Raw genomic sequence first — 24,209 nt, forward strand, 5'->3', positions numbered from 1 at the left:
AAATGTTGGGATATGATTATGAGATCATTTACAAGAAAGGGAAAGACGATAGTGTAGCAGATGCCTTATCTCGCCAATTTGAGGAGGAAAGTACTCTGCTAGCAATTTCCCTCCCCATTCCAGAATGGATTGAAGAGGCTCACAGGGAATGGTTTTCACGTCTCGGGCTCTCCCAACTCATTTCTCAATTGCAGGAAGATCCAAATTCCAACAAGGGCTACTCGTGGCAGGATGATATTCTTCGCTACAGGCACAGAGTCGTAATATCACCAACATCCACCCTCAAAAGTCGCATTTTGGCAGAATTGCACTCATCCCCCATTGCAGGACACTCAAGCTTTCAGAAGACGTATGCTTGCACCAAAAGATCATTTTTGGATAGGCATGAAAAATGACATCCTTACTTTCGTAGCAGATTGCGATATCTGTCAACGCCACAAAGGGGAGACCGTCAACACACCAGGCACATTACAACCGTTGCCCATCCCGGCATCAATTTCGACGGAGGTTTCTATGGATTTCATTACAGGTCTTCCAAAGTCAGGAAACAAGTCAGTCATCATGGTGGTGGTGGACCGACTTTCGAAGTATGCTCATTTCTGCGCCCTACCCCACCCATTTACACCAACTTTGGTCGCTCAATATTTCATGGATCACATCTTCAAATTGCATGGCATGCCCACTTCTATTGTGTCTGATCGCGACCCGATCTTCACCAGTAAGTTTTGGCAGGAACTCTTCAGGATACAAGGCACTCAAATACATCTCAGTACTTCCTATCACCCGCAAACAGATGGTCAAACTGAAGCCGTCAATAAATGTATGGAAACCTACCTTAGGTATTTCACTTCACAAAAGCAACATCTTTGGGTACAGTGGTTACCTCTGGCTAAATGGTGGTATAACACCAACTATCATGCCACCACCAAAAAGACTCCCTATGAAGCAGTATATGGTTAACTTCCTCCTTCCCCTACTTGTTATCTCAAGGGGTGCTCAAAAGTACAAGCAGTGGATCAACTCCTACAACACCGCGCAACCATCCTCGCCCATCTTAGAGAGAATCTTCATCAAGCCAAAACTGCATGAAGCAATAGGTAGACCAGCATCGCTCAGAGTGCCAATTTCAAGAAGGGGATTAGGTCTTTTTGAGGCTGCAACCATATAAGCAAACATCACTCAAAGACAAGGGTTGTCAGAAACTATCTCCAAAATTCTACGGACCATATCAATTACTTCAGCGCATTGGAGAAGTGGCTTACAAGTTGGCTTTGCCACCTACTGCAAAAATCCATCCAGTTTTCCATGTCTCATGCCTCAAGAAAGTGATTGGGAACGATTGTAGAATTCAAACTAGTCTACCTGAATTGGACGAAGAAGGGTCCATCTGGCTCCAACCTGAACAGGTCCTAGACACACGAGACAGGCACTTGCGGGGCCGCATGATTAGGGAAGTCCTCTTCAAGTGGAAAGACACCTCTCTAGAAGATGCAACTTGGGGAGCAACCACTATTCTTCAGCAGTTTCCGCAGCTTCAGCCTTGAGGACAAGGCTAGTATTAAGGGGGAGGGCATGTTAGGGTCCCACCCTAACCCCCTTATTTATGTAAGGGGATTGAGTCATAGTCAAGAGTCAATAAAACCCATATTAATAATTGTAAGTGGTTAACCCGCAATTAATGACGGGACCACAGTTAGTTGCAAATGGGCCGTAGCATTAGATACATGGTATTAATAAAACCCATGGTATTGATCCTTGGTATTGCATGTATGAGTCATATATAAAGGATAGAGACTCCCTGCGAGGAGCATCGTGTCTCATTTTTGTATCGAGCTCTGCTCTATTGGAGGTTGCCCCCTCGAAGAGGCCAGTGAACATTGCTTTCTGAATAATAAAATATTTGCTGTTGTCTCTCACTGTTCTATGTTCTAGGTATCTTTCTTCGCATATTCTGTATTTGGGTATCTTTTGCAGGTTAAGAGCATAACATAGTAACTCAACCCAAGTTGTTACAGGGCTCCAGAGTGTTTGTCCAACCAAGGCTCCAAGAACTAGTAACTCAACCCAAGTTAAAACAAAAAAAGAAAATAAACCCATAGTCTCCATGGCTATCTAGGAAATGGCAAGGCTAGGAAATCCATTGTCAATCCAGGAAATCCTCCATGCCAATGAAAGATCACAAACAACAAACCACATGCATATGTTGTGCATGCCAAAACCAGTGAGGAAAACATACATGCAACTCTGTACCTGCAAGAAAATCCCACTGCAATTGTTGATCTTGATGTCCTCTTGTGCTTTCATGCTCTTCCTTTGCCTTCTTTCACCAAAATCCAAGTATGCCACACTCTCCAAGAGAGTGCTCAAAGAAAACTCTAAGTGTCCAAGAGTATGAGAGAGACAAGACAATAAAGAGATAGCTCCAAAACTGTATTGTCCAAGCTTACACTGGCCAAGCCTACCAACTGATCCTCATAAGCCTTTTTATTAATGAGGCCTCTATTTTCTTCATTTTCCATTATTTTCCTTCATTTTCCTCCTCACATTCAGCCTGTGACCTTTTATCTTCCTTTTCTCATAATTTCCTTTATTTTCATAAATAAATGTGCCAAAATTCCATTTTTCCTTTCCAAAGCCTTTTCCATTGTCTTTTCCAATTTCCTTAGCAATAATAAACCAAAGTGACACCCCAAACTAGGATGTCCTTCCCACCATTTATCTCAGAATACATGTCCCATCACAGTGGCCTTTTAATTTTTACATGGATTTTTAACCAGGGCTATTACACCGGTCGATAGAGCCCTACCCCCCACTCATGGTTCACTTCATATTTATAGACTCCTATTCATTAACAAGAGCCATGAATACTTACTCTGGCTCAGGAACCATCCCACTTAAATTCCTTGATGTTCAACCTCATTATGCTACACTCATTGACCATATTTTAGGCCATCTCTGGTACTTTACAATGGATCTAGATGGATGCAACTCCACGCCCTACATTTGACCTATCATTCACCCATATTACATAGCCCATCTATGTCACTTCATCCGCCTCACCAACCCAACACAGAGACCAATCAATGGGTCCTCGCCCTCAACAAAAGACACCACACCTCCATACGGGTCACCATAATTATGGGGCACCGATCTCCGTGTATGTACATCCAAATCATCCTCATATTCTTTTGGCAAATGTACACATATTTTCTTTTTAGGAAAAAGACTCCCACCCACATTTTCTTCTATTCATGTCTTGTACTTGGTCATAGTTTCTAGTTAACCTTGGTTAGAGCTTTCACCTCACTAGCAATCACTTTCCATTTTCACGCTCATCAGAACATACTTACAACCACCCTGGAAATTCTACCGACTCCAGGGCCATCACCATCAATAAACATGTTTTGTCTACTGCCATTTGCACAACAAGCTCCTACCTTGGGCTAGTTTTCCATATCCTCTTATATCGTCAAATCTCATTATCATGCCTTATCTGACCCACATTATTACAGTCTGTTTACATATCATATTAATTCTCCGACCCAACATGTTGGACGGTTAACACTCCTCTCTTGTAAACTTCAAGATTTGTATTCCAGGATAGGGGGATTACCTTGGATACTCCCCCCTTGTAGGGATATCCTTGGGTGGAACAATGGGAATCATTATTGCCCACTAATATCATCGGTTCCCTTGAAATTTTCCACCAACACAAGCTTTCATGTCAAGGTGGTGCCATACTTAGTTACAGTTGCAATTATTTCATTTAGTTGAAGACGCCTCCATCACTAAGCACCTCATCCCATAGTGCTTACACCATGATACATGGGAGGTACCTGAATTTGAAGACCTATGCATACCATAACACCTCAGTCAACAATGCTTCACCTATGTTATGCATCAGGGAACCAAATTTTGTCTATTTTACAAACAAGCACCCTTGAGGGCATCAACAGTTATCATCATCAACTATCAGCACATCAACTACCACGAACGTTAATTGGACAAAACATTTCTTTGGTCGATTGTAATCAATTATGATTAGTCATCATAACGAGGATGGGACATGCCCACCTTGTACAAACACATTTTATTTCACTTTATAGGTTTTCACCAGAGCATGGTTACCATTTATATTTAATTAAGGGTTTTTATATACTCATCTCCACAACAAGTTATCCTCTCCCTTGAAAATTTGATTAGACTCTCTGTCAAAAAATAAAACTTGATGTATTTTGGCTATACAGTTCCTCCTAACCTCATACATAAGGGGGAAATTGTTAACAACATTAAATCATATGCATGTTGGCACAATCCAGAAGACACTAAAAGGTGTCTAGCAGAATGCACAAGTGAACATTTTCTAGCTAAATACATCATGAAGTTTAAAGAATCAAATTTCTCCTAAAGGTGCAAAGTTTATAAAGTAAAAACAATTTATGTCGTGTGACTATTTCTTCAATAAACACGTGTGCACAGAATATCCTTTGAAAGCCACATGGTTGCCGAAAAGGATGACTTAGCGATTCAGGACCACTCTAAACACTTGGGGCTAATTCTCTAAAATGAGCTCAGTCCAGTACAACCGAATTCAAGTCGCCTTGAAGATATGCAACCCTCAATGGAATCATCTTGTCCTATTCATGTGTCATTATCATACATGAACCAAGAGGGGGAATATGGATTAAAAAAATTCTATATAAATAGGCCATGGGAGAGCCAAAATATGATACAATGTTATGTTGGCCAAATTTCTATTAGAGAAAACTGCCATTACATAGTTGAAGCCAAAGAAGTGAAGAGCACTAGCATGTTGGCCATATTTCTTCTAAGAAATCCATCATCATAGTGAGAAAAGAGGAATTCACCATTGGAGAGTCTTCATACTTCTTTGAGAGAGAGGAGAAGTTTACAAAGAGATTGAGGAAAATAAACACCCTTGCTGAGGATTTTGAGCACCATAGCTAAAATAATTCTCTTCAATGGTCTAAGATTCATCTATTGTATTCAATATCTACTACCAACATTCAATAAAGGGATTTTTTTCCATTATCTTATTGATTTGTTTGCTCCATTTGAGAATTTTTTGTGTATTTACCTCTTTGTTTAGTTTATGTTTATGTATGAATTTTTTCCACTATTCACAATGTTGTGTTTATTTAAGTATGTCCACTAACAACACCAATTATGCTTGTGATCCTTTGTAGGGAACAATCAGCTGCTAAGGAGGTGTCTTTTGGTACACCATTTCCACAAAACACTACCACAATAAGTTTTTTCATTTTTTTAATGATAAATGGATGAATTCATGTGATTTATTGTATGGATGGCTGATCTACAGGGAAATTAACCTTTACCACTTCTATCTTGAGCTCCTTCATCTTCTCTTTCCACTTCGAAATTCTGTCCCAAAACCTTGTTTTATAAGACATTTTTCCTATTATACTGAGAGCACTCATCCTAGTGCAAGACATGCCTCTGACAGGTCCTCATATTGGCTAGGGGCTCAGACCAACCTCCCTCCATTTTCTTCAACTTCCATCCACCTCTCCATACCATCAAGACAACGTTTTCACCTTCAGAAACCACTCAGATGCCCTCGTGTAGCATTACAGACCTCCTGCAAAAATCACCTATAGTAAACCTTTAATATCACTTTCCTTCATCAATTTTGATCCCCACTGCAACTTTGACTTAGTCTATATGAATTATGACCCCCAAATATGATTTTATGATCAGGGGAAGCTCCTAGGCCACTCCACTAATTCCTTTTCTTCACTGCAAAAGCATAGTAGAGCTAGTATTTTTTTATCACAAGAATGATGCAAGTAGGTTAATGATTTACAAGCATGTGTAAACTAGGTAGATGGTACATGCAATTCTAATTGATATTTTTATGAATTATGCAAGACCAAATAGTTTCCTTTCTGCAAGTAGACTTGGTATTTTAATGGATTTTGCAAGATAAAATATCTTTCTTTCTGCAAGTAGACTTGGTGTTTTCATGGATTTTACAAGATAAAATAGCTTTATTTGTGCAAGTATATTATCCTTTGTCCTTTCATGATTTGATTAGTTGGAATTTACAAGATGAGTGAATGGAATTTCCACTTTCATAGCTATAAGTAATTTCTAATTGTACCTTTACCAGAAAGCTTTCATTCTAATTTAGTAGGAGGAATGGTCTCTGAGAACTTTTGATCTAATGTCATAACTGAGAGTGGCATGAGTGGGATCCTATCGGCTACGCATATAACACTGTCACCTTGAAGTTTGTATGAACCCCGGGGTTATAATTTGAGTTAAGGAGCCCTTGGGAGTTGCAACATTCTTGGTGTAATATGAGGGCTCACCACTTTTTGGCACCATTTCCGAGGAGGTGTCTAAGTAGATGTTGTTTTTGCTTAAGCATTGTTTTCTGTTTTGCATACAATTTCTGAGAAAAGGTAAGAAATCAAAATCAAAACTATTTCTTTGATGCCTTGTAGGAGTAGGGATAATCAAGGAAAAATCTTACCAAAAATCCCTACACCCTCAAACAATCAACCTTCACACTTCTTCGATGATTGTGATCTTCCCTCTCTCACTACAAGGGAGTTGGAAGACCCTCTCGATGAACAACCTAAAATTTTTGAAGAACCTACTGGGGATGAAGAAGAACCCACTTCATCTACCAAAACTATGGATGAAAATAGGGACAATGAGGTTTTCCCGATCAGAGAGACCAATGGAGAGGCTAGAATGAAGAACATAAGCTCTACTCCCCTTCCACACTTCCATGACTTAACCTCTGAGGATCCTGACACCTTCATGTTTGAATTTTCTATTGTCTGTAGGACCTATGACTGTGCCTTTGATGAGCAAAAGTTGAAGTTAATATCCTCTACCCTTGAAGATGTAGCCTTACGTGCCTAAGGGTAGCATCATTACCTGGGCCCAAATGCAACAAACCTTCAATAACAAGTACAAGGACTACTGTAGGTCCAAAGAAACCAATGAATAAATATTTAGGATGATTCTTGGACTTGATGAATCCCTAGATGACTATGATGAGAGATTTCAACTCAGTTATAGGAGGGCCAACTGTACCCTTGAGATTGAGTCACTCAAGCTAGTTCTTCTCGGTGGGATCATGGAGGATATTTTTGAAACCCTAAAAATGTTGTCTAGAGGAGATATCTATTAGTTATCCTATGATGGAATTAAAATTGTGTTCAAGAATCACTCTAGGTCTACCAGGAAGAAGGGTAGGGCTAGTCAAGGCTTAGTCAGTTCCTCTCCCTCCACAACATCCATTAAAAATGATATAGTTAACATGTTGGAGGATTTAAATAGTGAAATTCTGCATACCTTTGCATTGCAAATGGATACCATCCAAATCAAAAGACATCAGGAGGAAGCAGAAAAGGCACTATCTATTTTCTGCCATAGATGCACCAAAAGATATCCTAAGAATGAATTCCCATTGAATGTCATAAAATTTTGCCTAGTTTGTGAAGAAAATCATGCCAAAAACAAACAACCTTCTTTGCTAGGACTAAAATATGTATATCAAGGGGTAGAAGGGGGGTCAGAGTAGCTTTGTTTCATTAATTAAAGAAGAACTCAAGGGCCTCAACCATATCAACAAGGAAAGCAAGGTGCACACTACTCTTATTAAAATCCAAATTATAATTCACCCTTCAACCTTGGTAATATTACACTCATCCATCCTGGTCCACACCTACTTCTTGGCCTTATGCTCCTCCATATACTCCTCAACCTATCAACCATCCTTTTCAACCATATCCACCCCAATCTTCTTAATGGGGAAACCCATCACAAGGGTGGAGGCTTGTAGTTAACCAACCTCCTTCTTTACTACCTCCACCCTAACCTCGACCACATCTCACTCATCCTACTCCACCTAAGCAATCTCAAATGCCTCCTCAACCCAATGAAAACCTGAACAACATGAAAGCACAACAGGTCTACATTGGAGAGACATCCTATCCTGCTTATGCTGTGGAAATCCAAGAGATCAACCTTCTGGCTGGGAGAGTGCTTCCAGATAAACACCCACCTTATCCACCTAAAGAGCTTGAAGAAGAGAAGGGATAGAGTGTTCCTCAAGTCAATCCAGCTCCTTTTCTTGAGAGGTTGATCCACCCTAACGATCACACCCCAGAAGAGGTTGAACTTCTGGGAGAATTGAAGAATTTTTGTGTTAATATACCCCTTATCCAGACTATTAAAGATGTTCCCATATATAATAAGCTCATCAAGAATATTCGTTTCCAAAATCCTGAGAGAAGAAAAAGATACACCCCCACCATAAATGTTGTTGGGCGATTATCTGATTTGATGCTTGGGAGGGTGGTCTTCCCGAAATATATAGATCCTCGAAGCACAATAGTAGATGTGCACATTAATCGCCTTATAGTCCCTAATACCCTGATTGATCTTGGGGCTGCATTCAATGTGATGACTAAGGAAACCATGCTAAAGCTAATCCTTCAAGGGTCTTTGAGAAAGACCACCACAATGTTGAAGCTTGCAGAGAGATCCATAGTAGCTCGTGAGGGAGTTGTTGAAGGTGTTATGGTCTCCATCGACTCTTGGAGTATCCTACTGACTTCTTGGTTCTCCGGCCCAAAACCAAGTCTAATGGATATCCTCTCATCTTGGGAAGGCCATGGTTAGCCATTACTAATGCTTACATTAGTTGTACAGTGTTGGCTTAAGGGGTCTTGAACCAAGTTCAAAGTTAGGAATGCCAACCAACAAAACCCTAACTGTTGGCCCTTTCGGAAACAACCTACATAGCGCAGGCTACAGCCTCAGCTGAAGCAATATTGAGTGATGCTAGAACTAGGCTTCTACATCTAGAGGCCTATGTGATGGTCTCCTAAGGTTATTATAGCTTAGATACATCTTCACACAACATTATTCCCTATGAACAAACAACTACTGCAATTCTATCTAATTGGCTTTTAGATCTTCGCGAAGGTGGTTAATTGTACTTATCATGTAGAAAGATTATAGATCTACTAGTTCCGTGTAGTAAATAAGAATCAGTTCACATTAAAAATATTACAAAGCGAGGATACATAAACTTTACAGAAGTAAATATAAGAACACAGATGCATCAATTTCGGCCAAAAATAGTCTTTATTAAGTATAATCGTTCAGATACAGACTCTTTAACCCTACACACTCAGCCATAGGAGCCTTCCCCTTTCGTCTAATTACAGGAAAAAAACCTTTCTTGCATTAGAACCTTTCCCTTGCAATGATTATTCACTTCAAAGTTATATATAAGACTCACTATGACTCATCTATTTATAACATTTTCTTTACAATACCATGGTCTGCGGACCATGGGAGGGTCTAAAAACAACTCTATCACCTACCCAACTAAGGGACTAAAGCCCCTTTGACTCTACTTAGCTTCACACTTTGCTTTCCACATTTTGAGGAGACTTTACCTTGGCTACAAAAAGATATTACAAAAATGACTCAAAACTCAACAAAATTAACCCCAGGGACCCCATCCCAACAAGCCCCCAATACAAATCTTGTGACTCACACTTGAGTCACTCAACTGGCACCTTGATATTGTTGTGGAGTTCACTAAACTCGATCTACAATGTTGCGAAGTCAACAGAACCCTGTACTATGGCTTGCTACACTTCCTCTACCAGATTTTCTGTAGTCAGGCCTTCCATTCCTAGGCGCATCATTCTTTGTGTCTGTTGGAGTGTCTTTAACTTGTCCTAGACTGACAGAGTAAGTTGAAATGCTTCCTATATCCATGGATGTATCTTAGCCTTTAAAATGACCTCTTTTCCCTGCAACTATTTAATTTGCGATTGCAGTTGTTTTCCTTCCTCCAATCGAGTGAGGCGTTGGACTGGCACCAAAATTCGCGCAGCTTCCTTGACTTCATCAAACTATTGTTGTGTCTCCTGGATGTATGTGTTATGTTTCTATAGGTTTGGATCCTACTGCAGAGTCGTCCATAGCTCCATGGCCTATTTGAATACCAGTGTGCAACCTATGACTGTTGCATCCAAAGTGCCCATGCTTTCCCTAATGGTGGCTCCACACTGCTCTTGGACCTCTAGCGGATTGGTTGGCTACATTTTCAGCTACAGCTCTAAGATCTTCATTTCAATTTCAAAGGTTACTCGACGGATCTGATCCTTTGATTCTCTGACTGTGGGAGAAAACTTCTGAATCTTCGTTGTTGCTTTTGCATCCTCTAGAATGTGAAGTTCTGGTAGCATCTTGTATGCTTATGCAACTGTTGCCTCCAAGTTTTGGCTTGACGTGGCTAATTATTCCTTTTCTTTTAGTGCTTAAGGATTTTCTGCAAAAATATGCTCATTTTTCATCTTGACTTCACTGATGACTGATAATGCATGTTGCTCCCTGATCCTAAGCTCGTATGATACCCCCTTATGAAGCGCATGGAGGGTCTGAATGGGCAGCATGGCCTAGTTGACACCCACATACTTTATTTGTCCGAGCTGGGTGTTTGCCCCGCAGAGATCATTCTGGCAAGAATTACTCTAAGGTCCAGAGTATTATTTGTGTCTAGCCCTGATGTGCTAGCATGTTGTTGGCTCACTTGAATCCTGCTCGCTTGTCCCACTCTCACTTGAATGTGACATTTTTGAATCTACAACTCGTGTAGATCCTTTTCCACACTTCACAGTGTCTGCATCTATTGCTGCTCGAATTGAGTCCACAACTCCATTGTGGTGTCGTAGACCTTGTCACCAATATCTTCCAATTCCCCCTCAGCGAGGACCATTGGATCTACATGTGCCTACTTTTATGACTTCTACTTCTTCCTCGGCCTGGAAGTCATCTCCTTAGTCCGCTTCTATGATTTAGAGGGAGTGCTCTACTCCTCGCCACCACCACCTTCCTCGTTGCCAGGCCCTTCCTTGTCCATGGTCTACAAAGAAGTAGAATCCTCTACTTCCACTATGGTCTCCTTTGCAGTGTGCTCCTTATTAGCAGCTTCCTTCTAAGTGCGCTCTTTGTCAGCAGCTGCCTTAACAACAACTTCCTTCTTTTTATGTGCTTCTTTCTCTCGGGCTACATCATGCTCAACCTCTTTATTTTTTTGTGCTACTATGGCCTGCGTGGAGGAACTTTCCTCAGATGTGCTTGTTCCTGCGCCGAGATCTGATGGCTACCTCCACTTAGCTGGCCATTTTCCTACGACTTCCTACACATCTGCATCCATTACTAGGTAGGGTAACATGTACCATATTTTCTTAGGGTCTCGCCTCGCCAAGATGGATATGTTGAGAAAATTGGCTTTAAACTCTCCGTAGGTCTTCAATTGTCCAAATAATGTTGGTGAGAGCCTTGGCCTCTGATTTATCATGGTGCAAAGGTCCATCTTCATGAGCACCCATAATACCTTCATTTCCTTTGTTGCCCACATCGAACCAAACTTTGCTGCTTCTGGTAAATCCTCATCCTGTGGAGGGAGCTAGATATCCTCTAGAAGTCTCCATGAGATGAGAAAAATTAATAACAAAAGCCAAGCATAGTGAAAATCCTTGCCATCATCATGTGCTTCACGATAGTTCAACTTGAATTCTTTGCACAGGTACTGCACCCAGTTATACTGCACCCCCTTCACGCATTGTGTAACCAATGAGATTACTACACCGATACTTCGTCCATGTGACATTTACTCATGATATTGCAGGCTAATATTTGAGAAGCAAATTGTACTGCTTCATCAATGATGGTGTGGGCGAAGTATCCGTGCCACTTATTGGTTAAGAAATATTCGTGCTTCATTTTGTCCACAATTTTTTTCTCTTAACTCTTGCCCCAAAATTCTTTAGCGGGATCCAACCCTTGGTATGAAAACCTTGTGATATAGTGGATCAACATATCTGTTATGGGGATGGGATCTCCTATAAAAAGACACTCATCATGCACTAGCACAAGCATTTGGCGTACACACATCATGTCGATAGTGGTTCGGCTAAAGTGTGGTACCCATAACATATTCAACAATCCTTATCTTTCAACCCCCATGACCCACTTCATAGTCTCCAATCGCGTGACTCTAGTCTGCTCATAATATATCTTTACTAGATATTTGTTTGTGGCCAAATGTGGGAATTTTTCGTGATGAACGAGATCCAAATCCTCCATTTTCAGTGCAGTGATACATCCTAACTGCGTGCCTTCAAATGGAACTTTCTTCAATAATGGAATTTGGATCCTTGGGTACCTTTTCTTTGCCCTTTCATTGAGGGATACAGTTTGGGAACCTAGTGACAGGCTCACCCTCCCTAGCGTCCAACACTTCAAACTCATTGTGTAGCTCCTCTTCATACAGATCCAACGATTCGTATGGTTGTTTTGCCTTATCCATTTTTCCTTTCTTTCGAACCTCCACAAGGTTTTTCCTCAGTGTCTGCTGCACCAAAACAACTCGTGGTTTCTTCTGTTTCTCCTTAGCAGTGGATGGTGTAGGCCTATGCGACCTCGATGCCATAGGCATAGATGGTGTAGATTTTACTGATGCAATTTCAGGGGCTACGGTGTCAGACACAATGGCTTCTGAAGTAGTGACTTCAGATGGCGACTTCTGTGGGAATGGTTCCAGCCATACTGTCTAATAAGGCTTTTTGGTTCCACTTAAGAAACTCAACTAACCCCGGTCATGAAAGAAGTTCTTCCCAATCTTCTCATTTCATAATTTTCAAGCAATAGAGCTTACTTTGGAAGGAAAATTATTCGACTGTAGCCCAACATGCCATATTTATAGGCGATTTCGAATTCAAATCCAACTGTTCCCTCCAATTTCTAATCATAAATGTATCTTTGGTGGTAGATTTCGAAACATTTTCTCCATAAATCTCGCCTACCCACTCCTCCTAATGGGATTTTCACCATCCAATCAGCTGCAGTGCACTCAATGACTATTTTTTGATCCAACTGCATGACACCATCTTCCATGGTGTAACCCTCCTAGCAAACCTCTTCCTGGCACATTATTTTCTTTCCTCTCGCATCCCCCTTACTTCGTTTTCCTCTTCTTTGGGAAGTGTATTTTATAGTACCATACCTCCTTGTAGCTGCCTGGAGTACTAATATTGTCATGCCATCATATAGTCATCATGCAGGGTAATGATCGCCTTGGGACAACATTAGTTGGCTTCTGTTGACTCTTCCTGGGAATGGTTCCCCATTTAGCTTCATGCACTGAACTGTGCCACCATCCATGATTTCCTTAACAACATATGCCATAACAAATGAATTTGAAATTTTCCTTGAAACTTTGTGAACTTGCTATCATATAAGAGCACAAGATCATTCACTTTGAAGGTGTGCAACTTAATATGCCTATCATGCTAGGACTTCTCATAATCCTTCTGCACCTATTGGTGAAATCCAGCTATAAATCGATCTTCTTCAAGATATTTTAACTACGTGAGGTGCTCTCCCATAGTCTCGTGATTAGCCATCTCAGTCAATGCTGTAATTCACAGACTTGGCACAATATACTCCATTGGCATGACTGCTTCTATCCCATAAACGAGCCTGAATGGGGTTTTTCCTGTTAGCTTCTTACATGTCGTCCTATATGATCATAGGACCGATGGTATGCATACATCCCAATTGTTCCTCTGTGTGTTGCAGGCCTTAGTCAACGCGTTCTTCAGGATCTTATTAAATGCTTCAATTGTTCCATTTTCCTGAGGGTGATATGGCATACTCTACTCTTCTGATGATACACCTGAAATTCTTCCAGCATCGCAACAATAGTTTCCTGAGGAGGTGCATACCCCTATCACTCATCAGCATTTTCAGACATCCAAACCTTGTCAAGACATACTCAAATAGGAACTTCACGACTGTAGAAGTGGTATAGTCTTTAACCGATTATGCCTCTACCACCTCGTTAAGTGTTCAGTCACAGTAAGAATATACCACGTGGCCAGTCTTTTTCCCTGGGGGCTGTATTAGACCCACAAAGTGAATAGCCCATTTATTAAACACCTGTAGTGAAATCTGAGGATTTGAACGTAATTCATCCCTTCACGATGGCTTTCCCATCCTCTGACATGCATCACATGCCTTGCAATATGCCTTAGAATCCTTATGTAGTGTTGGACACCATAATCCTATGCGTAGAATATTCTGCGTGGTTGCTCTACTTGCATAATGTCCTCCCGCTACTCCCCCATGTGATCTGATGAGGATACTAGAACTCTCAAACTCCAATATGTATCTGCACAATATTTCATCAATACCCATCTTATACAAGTGTCCCGCTATCACATAAAAGTCAGCAACGCGGACCACCAGTTTCTTCTTCTACTGAGTAGAATACCCTTGTAGAGTTGTTCCAATAGTTAGAAATTGAATTATATCTGCAAAATGATCATCTGCTACTCGTACATCAAATAGCTGCACATTTGGTGATCATTAATCTAAATTAGTTGGCTTTTCACGTGTCTCAATCCTGGATAGATGATCTGGTCCTGCATTCAAACATCCAAGCTTCATAGTCACTGCAAAATCATACTCCCGAAATAGTAGTAACCACCTACGGGTTCCCCCCCTCCCAACAGAGGCTTATTGATCAAGTATTTGAGAGCGAAGTGATCTTTATACATTGTGAAATGTGCACCTAATAAGTAATGTCAAAAATTTTGCAACACGTAGACCATCGCCAACCCTTTGCGCTTTGTAGTTGAATAGTTTTTCTCGGCCTTAGACAGTTTCCTGCTTGCTAAGGCTATAAAATGATCAATCTCACCTTCACCTTCTTGGGTCAATACCGCACCCAAATCAATACAAGAGGCATCCACATGCACACGAAATTCTTTCTTCTAGTTGGGAAACACCAAAATAGGCACAATCACCATCTTTTCCTTTAACACATCCAGACTGTGCTAAAACTCTTCATCCCAGTAGAAGTTCGCATCCTTCTTCATTAATTTCTCCATTGGTGCAGTTATATGTGCATAATATTTGATGAAATTCCGATAGTAACCAGTGTGCCCCAATGTTGTTCACATATGCCTTACATTCTTCGAAGCTTCTAAATTGACAACCACTGCTATCTTCGTAGGATCTACCATTAATCCCTGCTTGCACACCACATGACCTAGCAGTATCCCATAAGGCACGCAAAAGATACACTTCTTCAAATTTAGAGAATTTTGGTATCTGCAAAAATTATCCAACATGAGGTGCAGACTTGAAACATGGGATTTTACCAACCCAAACACAGTCCAGTCATCAAAATATACTTTGAGAAATTTATGGATAAATTCTTTAAATGCAACAATTATGACCCTTGAAAATATCATTGGTGCATTCTTCAGCCCAAATGGAACCATTATATAATAGAAACATCCCCATTCTATCGCGAAGGTAATCTTGCTATGATCCTCCAATGCGATTTTAATTTGATGATACCCTGAGAACCCATCAGCGAATGAATAAGCTTCTTTTCATCCAACATTCTCTAAAACTTCAACTGTGAATGGTGTTGGAAATAGATCATGCACACATGCATTGTTCAACTTCTTAGATATACACATATTATGATTTCACCGTGCTGCCTTTTTTCCTGAACCACCATAGGGCTTACCCAATCAAATTCTTCAAATGGTTCAATGATTTTGGCCTCTAGCATCTTATCAAGATATCTGTGGACCTTTTCCTTATAATTGGGATTCAATCGGTAGGGTTTCTGTTTCACAGGATTCACATTAGGATTTAAATTAATCTCCAGGACACCTAGATCCCACACTATTCCTTTCAGGTCCGAGAACTTAGTAGGAAACAAGTCCTAGTACTCGTGCAATAGCGTCATAACCTTATCAACTATATCTTCATCTGAGTAATCGCCTATCTTCACAAACATAGGTTGTGCCTAAGACACAATATTTACTTGCTTTATCTTCAAAGACTCTGATATATCAGGGTTCTTTTCTTTAGGTCCTTCAACCTCTCGAGGTCCCCCAATCTCTAGAATGTTGATTTTTCTTAGATCAACTTCTTCTTCTTCAATAGTCACATTGTAGCATTCTAGCGTGTGGCGCAGTTGTGTACTCCAATCTGGTTGGACCCATTCCATCGGTTCTTTAGGAATTCTAAAGATAGCGTTCTTCATCTCTTGCGGTGCTTCATCAATGCATTCAAATACATCCTCAATGTTGAAAGTTAATAAGAATCCATCCCTCAAGATGTCCCATTTGGCCGTCCCATGGCGTAGCTCTGTTTATAAATACCAATTCATTGGAATAGTATCTAAAGTGTGATAGAAGATATGCACCCATTCTGGCTACAACTCTTCTCCCCAAGATTTAGTCCACCTAATCCAAGTGGATATTGGTGGCCACCCGCAAATTCCACTTGGACCCCTACCATTGCTTCTTTCAGTTTTTAGTTTCCTTAATTGTAGCACATTTTAATATTTTTAGCAGTTTTTTGGGTCCTCAACTTCTGAAGCCATTTTGAGGCCCTAAACGACATTTTTTTGGAAATCTACCTCTAGCAATTTGTTGTATAAAATCATCTTTTCCATCGTATTCCTTGGCGAGATATTTCTGATGGCATATCATGCACATCAAATGGAGATAATATGACCAAGTCGCGACCTCAGGAAGTTGGCTATCCAACTCACCCCAGCGGAGCCCATAAACTCTTGGTGTTACATCTCCTTGGGTTAGGGTTTTGGTTGTTTAGGGTTTTCTCTTATTGTTCAATAATAAAAATGCCCTTGAGTCTCATTGTAATGAGTTCAGAGGCATGTAGCCACCACATCTCTTCTTAGAGATAAGCTACCATCCCCCTAGCTCGCTTATTTCCATTCCTGTTTGTAAGCATATTTCAATATTTTACATTAGTGAGATGAAGTATTATTTCTGCTACATCTCTATGTTTATGATAATCTTTGTAATTTGTTGCATTCCTGTTTAAATCTGGATCAGTGTTATCAAATTGATCTGTTTTTTTTCTTTCTTTTTATTTGCATGTCTTCAACAAGGTCTGGATATAAGGAGTTAGGGCTTGAACTGGTCAAACCATTGCAAGACCAGCATCGCAAATCCCGACGGCATCCCATGGTGGATGAAAAGAAAGATGAGGGGGTAGGAGATCCTATCAAAATATTGCTCGAAGAAGCCCTTGAGTGACAGAGGAACGCGATTATGGGCAACTTTGCCCAGATCCTTCAACAGCTACCCAAGGGCAACACATCGACTTCCAATAGCTACTTTGGAAACGCCACACTGTTTAAGGTACAAGTTAATTTTGAAATCCCCATATGCGAGAGTCAGATAGACATAGCTGAAATCGATAAATGGTTAAATCTGTTAGAGGGTTATTTTTCTGTTCATGATTTTTCCAATCGGGAAAAGATTATTTTCGCTCTTCGCAAAGTAGCCCCCCACGTCAAGGTCTGGTGGGAAACCTACTGCGAGGAGAAGGATGAAAGTATAGGCTCACTATTTTAACCCACACCCACATGGAATTCATTCTGGGATGCCATCAAGGAGCTGTACTACCCTGTCATAAGCTATGAGGATCAATATATAATGTGGACCACGCTGCGGTAGGGAAGGGACCAAGACGTGCCGTAGTTTACCAATATTTTCCATACGCTCTGCACCAATTTGGGTATCAAGGATACGGAGCAGCATTTGGTACTCAAATACCATGGCTGCCTGCACAAGTACATCTAGGAAGAAATCGAATTCCTGAACATCTTCTTGCTCAGCATGGCATACCGATATCCCATCAAGGTTGAGAAAAAGTTTAAATAGAAGAAGCGAGACTTTGGATCTATGAATCAGAAGCAAGGGAAAGGTGCCCCCAAACTACAGAACAAAGGACAAAGCCAAGGCAGGGTGACCCAAGACAACTCGCCAAAGTTACAAGCAAAGAACAGTGCCGCAAAGCCGAAAAAGGACAGGGGAAAGTGGTGTGAGTTCCATAAGAGCTACACTCACAACACAAATGAGTGTCGGGAAAAGCAGTCACTGGTGGCTGAGCTAAAGGTTTCAAAATAATATGCATGTTCTGACTTTAAGTCAGAACCCGACAAGGGTAATGAAAAATGGAAGTAGATTATCGATGCGGAGCCCAATGCCACCATTTCCACCATGAAGATCCAAAAGGAGGAACCCGAAGATCCAGAGGAGGAGGAGCGTCTCTTCCACTCCTAGATGTGGGTAAAGGTCTCCCCGCTATAGTTTATTGTCAATAGAAGTTGCCAAAAGAACCTCATTTTGGCAGAGGTCATGAAGTGATTGGGCTTACCGACCATAGCACATCCACAACTGTACACCATTAGGTGGCTTCACCAAGGATGGGATCTTAGCGTGAGCCAGCAATGTCACCTTCCATACAACATCAAGCCCTTCATGGATGAGGTATTGTGTGACATTGTGCCCCTTGAATTTTGTGATGTATTATTAGGACAACCATACTTGTGGAAGCGACATGCTCTGTATGAATCAAGGCCCCGTGCTATTATTGTTACTTTGGGAAATAAGTTGTACAGGATACTAGAGGTAGCACCACCTACCACCATCTCTTTAGTTACTGCAAAACAATGTAGTAAGCTCATTTCCTAAACCGTGAAATTTGTTTTCCTGATGATACACCCTCAAGGAAAGAAGAATATGGTGGCCACGACCTCCAAACAGGTCCCCTCCGCACAATAACTACAGATGGACAAGGTCATAGAGGAGTATGAGGACATCTTCACCTCCCCCGTTGGGGTTTCTCTGCACTGTCAAGTCAAGCACTCCATCAATCTGACCCTAGGTGCACCGCTGCCCAATCGACCAATCTATCGGCACTCCATTCTGGAGAACGATGAAATCAAGAGGTAGATTCAGGAGCTGCTGCAAAAAGGTCACATCCATCTGATTTCATCTCCTTGTGGGAGCCCGATCGTGTTTGTATAAAAGAAGGATGGGACTTGGAGACTATGTATTGACTATCGGGCACTAAACAAGATCACTGTTCATAATAGGTACCCGATCCCATAGATTGATGACCTCCTGGACAAATTGAAGGGGGAAAAATATTTCAGCAAGATCGATTTGAAGTTAGGATATCACCAAGTACCAATCAAACCCTCCGATGTGTGGAAGGTTGCCTTCAAAGCCAAGGAGGGCCTTTTCAAATGGTTGGTTATGCTTTTCAGATTGACGAATGCTCATACAACCTTCATGAGGCTAATGAATGACATATTGAGGCCATTCACCAATTCATTTGTAGTAGTATACTTGGATGACATCCTGATCTGCAGCCGGAGTTGGGAATATCACCTCCACCACATCTGGCAGGTTCTCCAAACACTGCGGCAACACAAGCTATGTGCCAATTTGGAGAAATGCACTTTTGGCATGACCCAGGTTCAGTATCTGTGATACATTATTGATGAACAGGGGGTGCATATGGATCCGGCCAAGATCCAAGTCATTCGGGATTGGCCATGTCTAACCACTCTGACAGAGCATCATAGCTTTCTAGGTCTTGCCAACTTCTATCGCAGGTTTGTGTTGGGATTTTCTCATATCACTTGGGCCTTGAGTCAAGTCACCAAGGGAGGAGCGAAAGAAAAATTATTTTGGTTTGAATCTCAATAGAAGGCATTCACAGAGTTGAAATATTACCTCTGCTCGACACCAGTGCTCGCATTACTAGACTTGCAACAACCATTTGAGGTCGTGTTGAGGGCCCCGAGGTCAGGTCAACAACAAGGGGGATACCCACCCGGTCCGGAACCTGGTTGGCGGCTCCTTGCCCATTTGGAGTAGCGGGTCCGACTGGGGGTAATGGGACCAGTTTCCCAATGTGATGGGTGTGTGTGTGTGCGTAGAGTCTGATGGTATTAATCTAAAAAGGGGGAGGGATTCTTCTAAACTAGTCTCAATTCTAACTGCTAAATTAACTCTATGCTAATGTAATCTAATGAAGAAAAATACAACTAATCTACGCTAACCCGGGGTGTTTTTCTTTTGTTATGCGATCTAGAAAGATTTCTAACAGCAGCCGGTAATAAAGATCATTCAACTGATATCAGAATATAAATCAATAAAGATAAACCATTCTGCATAAGAAGTTAGGCAGAGTAGTTGTGAACAGCATATCGCATAATCAGTTTTCTATATGTTAAACATAAATAAATGACCCCACCGTACAGAAGTGCCAAATGGTAATACAGACATTCATGCAATAACATACAAAGAACTCAGCCACATATCACTTTAGGAATACTAGCAGAATCTAGCCAAGAGATAAAAGTACCATTTATGACTAAGTTCACTAATAAACTTCAAGTAACAATGATTTATTTCTACTTGTTCTAACATCTGCTAAGAGTACAGAAGTGCAACATCAGTAACAGATATTAAAATGCAAACATAAATAAATCTCGATCCATCCATTCATCAAAAACCTCCTCTGAGGGTGCAGAAGTGCATGTTCTGAGGATAAGTTTTTTGACAGATTTCCGGACCCTTCTCCAAAAACCATGAGAAGGGTTAAATACTACTAACTACTCAATATTAATTACATGAAATTAGGGAATCGGCCTCAAATGACCGCCCTTTTACTAAAAGCAACTTTATTTCTAAACTTAAAACCTAATTTCTGACCGTTTCTGTATATTCTCTTTAGTGCTGTCAACAGTGTAATGCTTTCCTGGGAAGAGTCGGCTAGCCGCCTTCTTGTTTTGCTCGGGAGATAAAAGTGGAAATAGCAGGAGCTGGCACTTCCTTCAGGCAGACCAGAAGATATTTTCGAAAACCTTTCTCTAGTTGGGTGTATTCGCCGTGTGTATACTTAGAGTGTCCCAGTTTCTTCTCGAACTGATTTTGCTGTTGCCGTTTTCGGTTTCCGGTCGTGCGAATGACTGAGTGGGTTGAGAGTCGTGCTGCATGGGCAACTCCCTGTGTCGAGAATTTCTTCCGTTCTTTGTTCCAGGTTTCCCTGAAGCGTTCTCCTTCTCATGTGCTTCTTTCTCTGCTTCACTAAGTCTTAGCTTCAGATCTTTTCTGAATACGCTGCTTTTGTGCGCCTTTGACTCTGAGTCCTGGATAGTCTAATTTCATCAGTGCCGGTTGGCTGATAGCCTGGAATCCGCGGTTCTGCTGCATGCGGCATCCATTTTGCGAAAGCATTCTCTCTTTGCTGATTGGCGCTTTCCTCTTTCCTTCAGATGTTTCTTGCATATAAACTTATATCAGTTGCGTGTCTTGCAGTTTACGCAAAGGAGAAGTGAAATGAAAAGACTTGACGTGAAAGCATTAATCTCTAATGAGCGCATAATTCTGACATCCATCATCACTTGACTCTTCGATAAATGTAACGCAATCATTCCTAGATACTTAAGCATGCGGTCATTAAATTCTTTCAAGGCGCGTGCTTAATGCATGGGTCTATCGTGTGGTAAGTCTTTTCAGATTGCAGGTCGCAGATCGCAGATCGCCGCCATCGCAGATTGCAAATCGCAAATCGCAAATCGCAAATATCGCAAGTTCTCGTTTAATGGTCACGTCGTATAGCGTAATGCTTGCGATTTGCGATATCGCATATCGGTGATCGCATTGCTCAAAGGTTTTTCTTTTAAGGGGCGCGTGTGAGGTATGCGATGCGATGAACTTCGCATCGCAATTTCGCAGTATTTGTTTTTTGCGCTCGAGTTATGCTTCGGGCTTTCTTTGCGATGCGATTTGAGCCTTAGGGAGAGAAATATAAAAACTTTAGAAAAAGTATTTTTTTGGGATTTTCGTTCAGGGTCCCCTCTTCGCTTGACGTTATTGCTAATGTCAAATGAAGAAATGGGGGTTGTTGGTGACCACAACAATGGCGATTCACTGTGAAGAACCAGTTATCTCTTCTTGTTCTATTGCATTTTCACTTCCAAAACAGAAAAGTTTTCTTATGCCTAAATTTTGTTATGGACAGATAGAGTATTACCTTTTATCCTGTTAATGATGCTTCGTCACAACTTCTTATTTGATTCTGATTGTTTGTTTCCCCTGGGTTATTTTTTGTATTCATACCTAGTCATTACTTAGTCTCCTCAAAGACAAAATAAGGTCTTCTCTGCGTACTGGCTTTGTAAAGTATGCTCATTTGTCGCAGGTAGAGCCTCTGCTGCCCGCAAGCGTCCATAGCCTCGACAGGGTTACCATGTTATCCAGTAATGATCCTTTTTCCTGCTTGAGGTTATTTACAACATTCCAGACAAAAATCCTTTTGACACTTTTTTTTTTTTTTTATTCTCTAAAGAACAATGTCTTGGTTTGGTGGCCAAATTATGACACAGTCATTCACTTGATTTATACTTTTTGCTGAACAAGCTGGCTCGTGATGAGAACCCTTGTCTTTCGATTGCACAATCTTGAGTCGTTGCCCTGTTTTGGTAGACAGTAGTGGCAAAGTCAGCAAGTTATAATATCTGTGATCATGATAAGCTGGCTCGTGATGAGACCTCTTATTCTTTGAGATATAGTGTTTTCTTGGATTGTCTCTCTGGATGCTGCGATTTTCCTTAGCAGGGAGGAAGTCATTGTTTTTCCTTAAGAAAGCTCTGGACGACAATAATAGAGTTTTAAGAACAACAGTTTTGCAGAGAATACCTATTTTGCTATCGATGATACCTTTCATAGCATTGGCATAAAACAATTTTTGCCAAAAGTTACTCTCATCCCAGTTTTCTTTGTGAAGTTTGAAACTAACATCATATTCAGGTTAAAGTCAACTCTATTTGTCAATAATAAAAATCAGATTTTTCGAAAAGTTTTGCTATTTATACAAGTGAAATCAAAATTTGATACAGAAATGGTATGTTGCTTCATGAATACTATTTATGATCATTCACAACCAGCCCTATCTATGAAAAAATGAAAACTAACATGAAAATTTAAAACTATCCTACAAAAACAGAAGGATGACCTTCTATGGGAAATACATTTTGAGGATTTGTTCGTTTACGGGCAGAGAATCTCTTCTGCCTGTCAAGTCCTGCAACACAAAAGTCGACGGGCCTATGACTTCTATGATTTGAAAAGGACCAAGCCATAGCTTCTAGAATTTCGTATGTTTGCCCTTTTCTTCGTGAGCCTTATCCCACTTCAAAACTAGATCACCCATCTGGAAGTTTTTTCTGGTCTTTATGTTCGAGTCAAAAGAGGATTTTATCAGCGCTTGGTGGTGAGCATGGGTTTTCTTGGCCTGTTCTCGTCGTTCTTCTAACTTGATTACCTCCATTTGCCTTAGTTGTAAGGGAGAAGTAGGTACTTCATCAATGTATTGTACTAAGGACAAAGAGGGAATGAGTAAGTGAGTAGGAAGAACTGCTTCTCTCCCGTAAACCAAATTAAAGGGAGAAGTTCCGATAGAGGCTTTCTTGGTAATTCTGTCTGCCCATAAGGTGTTTACCAGCGCTTTGTGCCAATTCTTTTGGTTTTGGTCAACTGTCTTTTTGATAATCCTGATTAGGTTCTTGTTCGTTGATTCAGCCAACCCATTACCTTGCGGATAGTAGTTGGCAGAATACTTCAGTTTGAACCCTCTTTTGAGTGCGAACTCAGTCATGGTATTTCCAGAAATATATGAAGCGTTATCAAATATTAAGGCCATTGGCAATCCAAACCTAGTAATGATAAACTGATCTATGAATTCAACAATGTTTTCAGAATTAGCTGTCTTGAGCAGAACCGCCTCTACCCATTTAGTAAAATAGTCGGTTGCAGTGAGGATATACCTATGCTGTTTAGAGGAGTGAGGAACGATCTCACCTATTATGTCCAGGCCCCATTGGCTGAACGGCTGTTCGATGTTAACCGGCTGCAGTGGCATGGATGACTTCTTTTGTTTTCCTGCAGCAGTTTGGCAGACTTGGCATTTTCTCACGTGATTGTACGAGTCTTTGAACAGCGTGGGCCAGTAGTATCCTGCACGTAAGATCTTGTGTGCAATGGCTTCTCCAGCATAGTGTCCACCTGCTGGTCCATCGTGGAGTTCCTGCAAAACCTTTTCGGCTTCAGTTTTCTCAAGACATCTAAGAAGCACAGAATCATAGTTTCTTTTAAATAAGACATCATTTACGAGCTGGTATTGTTTAGCTTTTAACCTCAGGGCTCTCTTTTTTATGTGATCCAGATGAAATGGAGCATATCCGTTCTTTAGGAAATAAATGATGT

Source organism: Pinus tabuliformis, chromosome J, assembly GCF_031772625.1.
Source record: "Pinus tabuliformis cultivar Carrire ecotype Pingquan chromosome J, CPIR1, whole genome shotgun sequence".
Lineage (NCBI taxonomy): Eukaryota > Viridiplantae > Streptophyta > Pinopsida > Pinales > Pinaceae > Pinus > Pinus tabuliformis.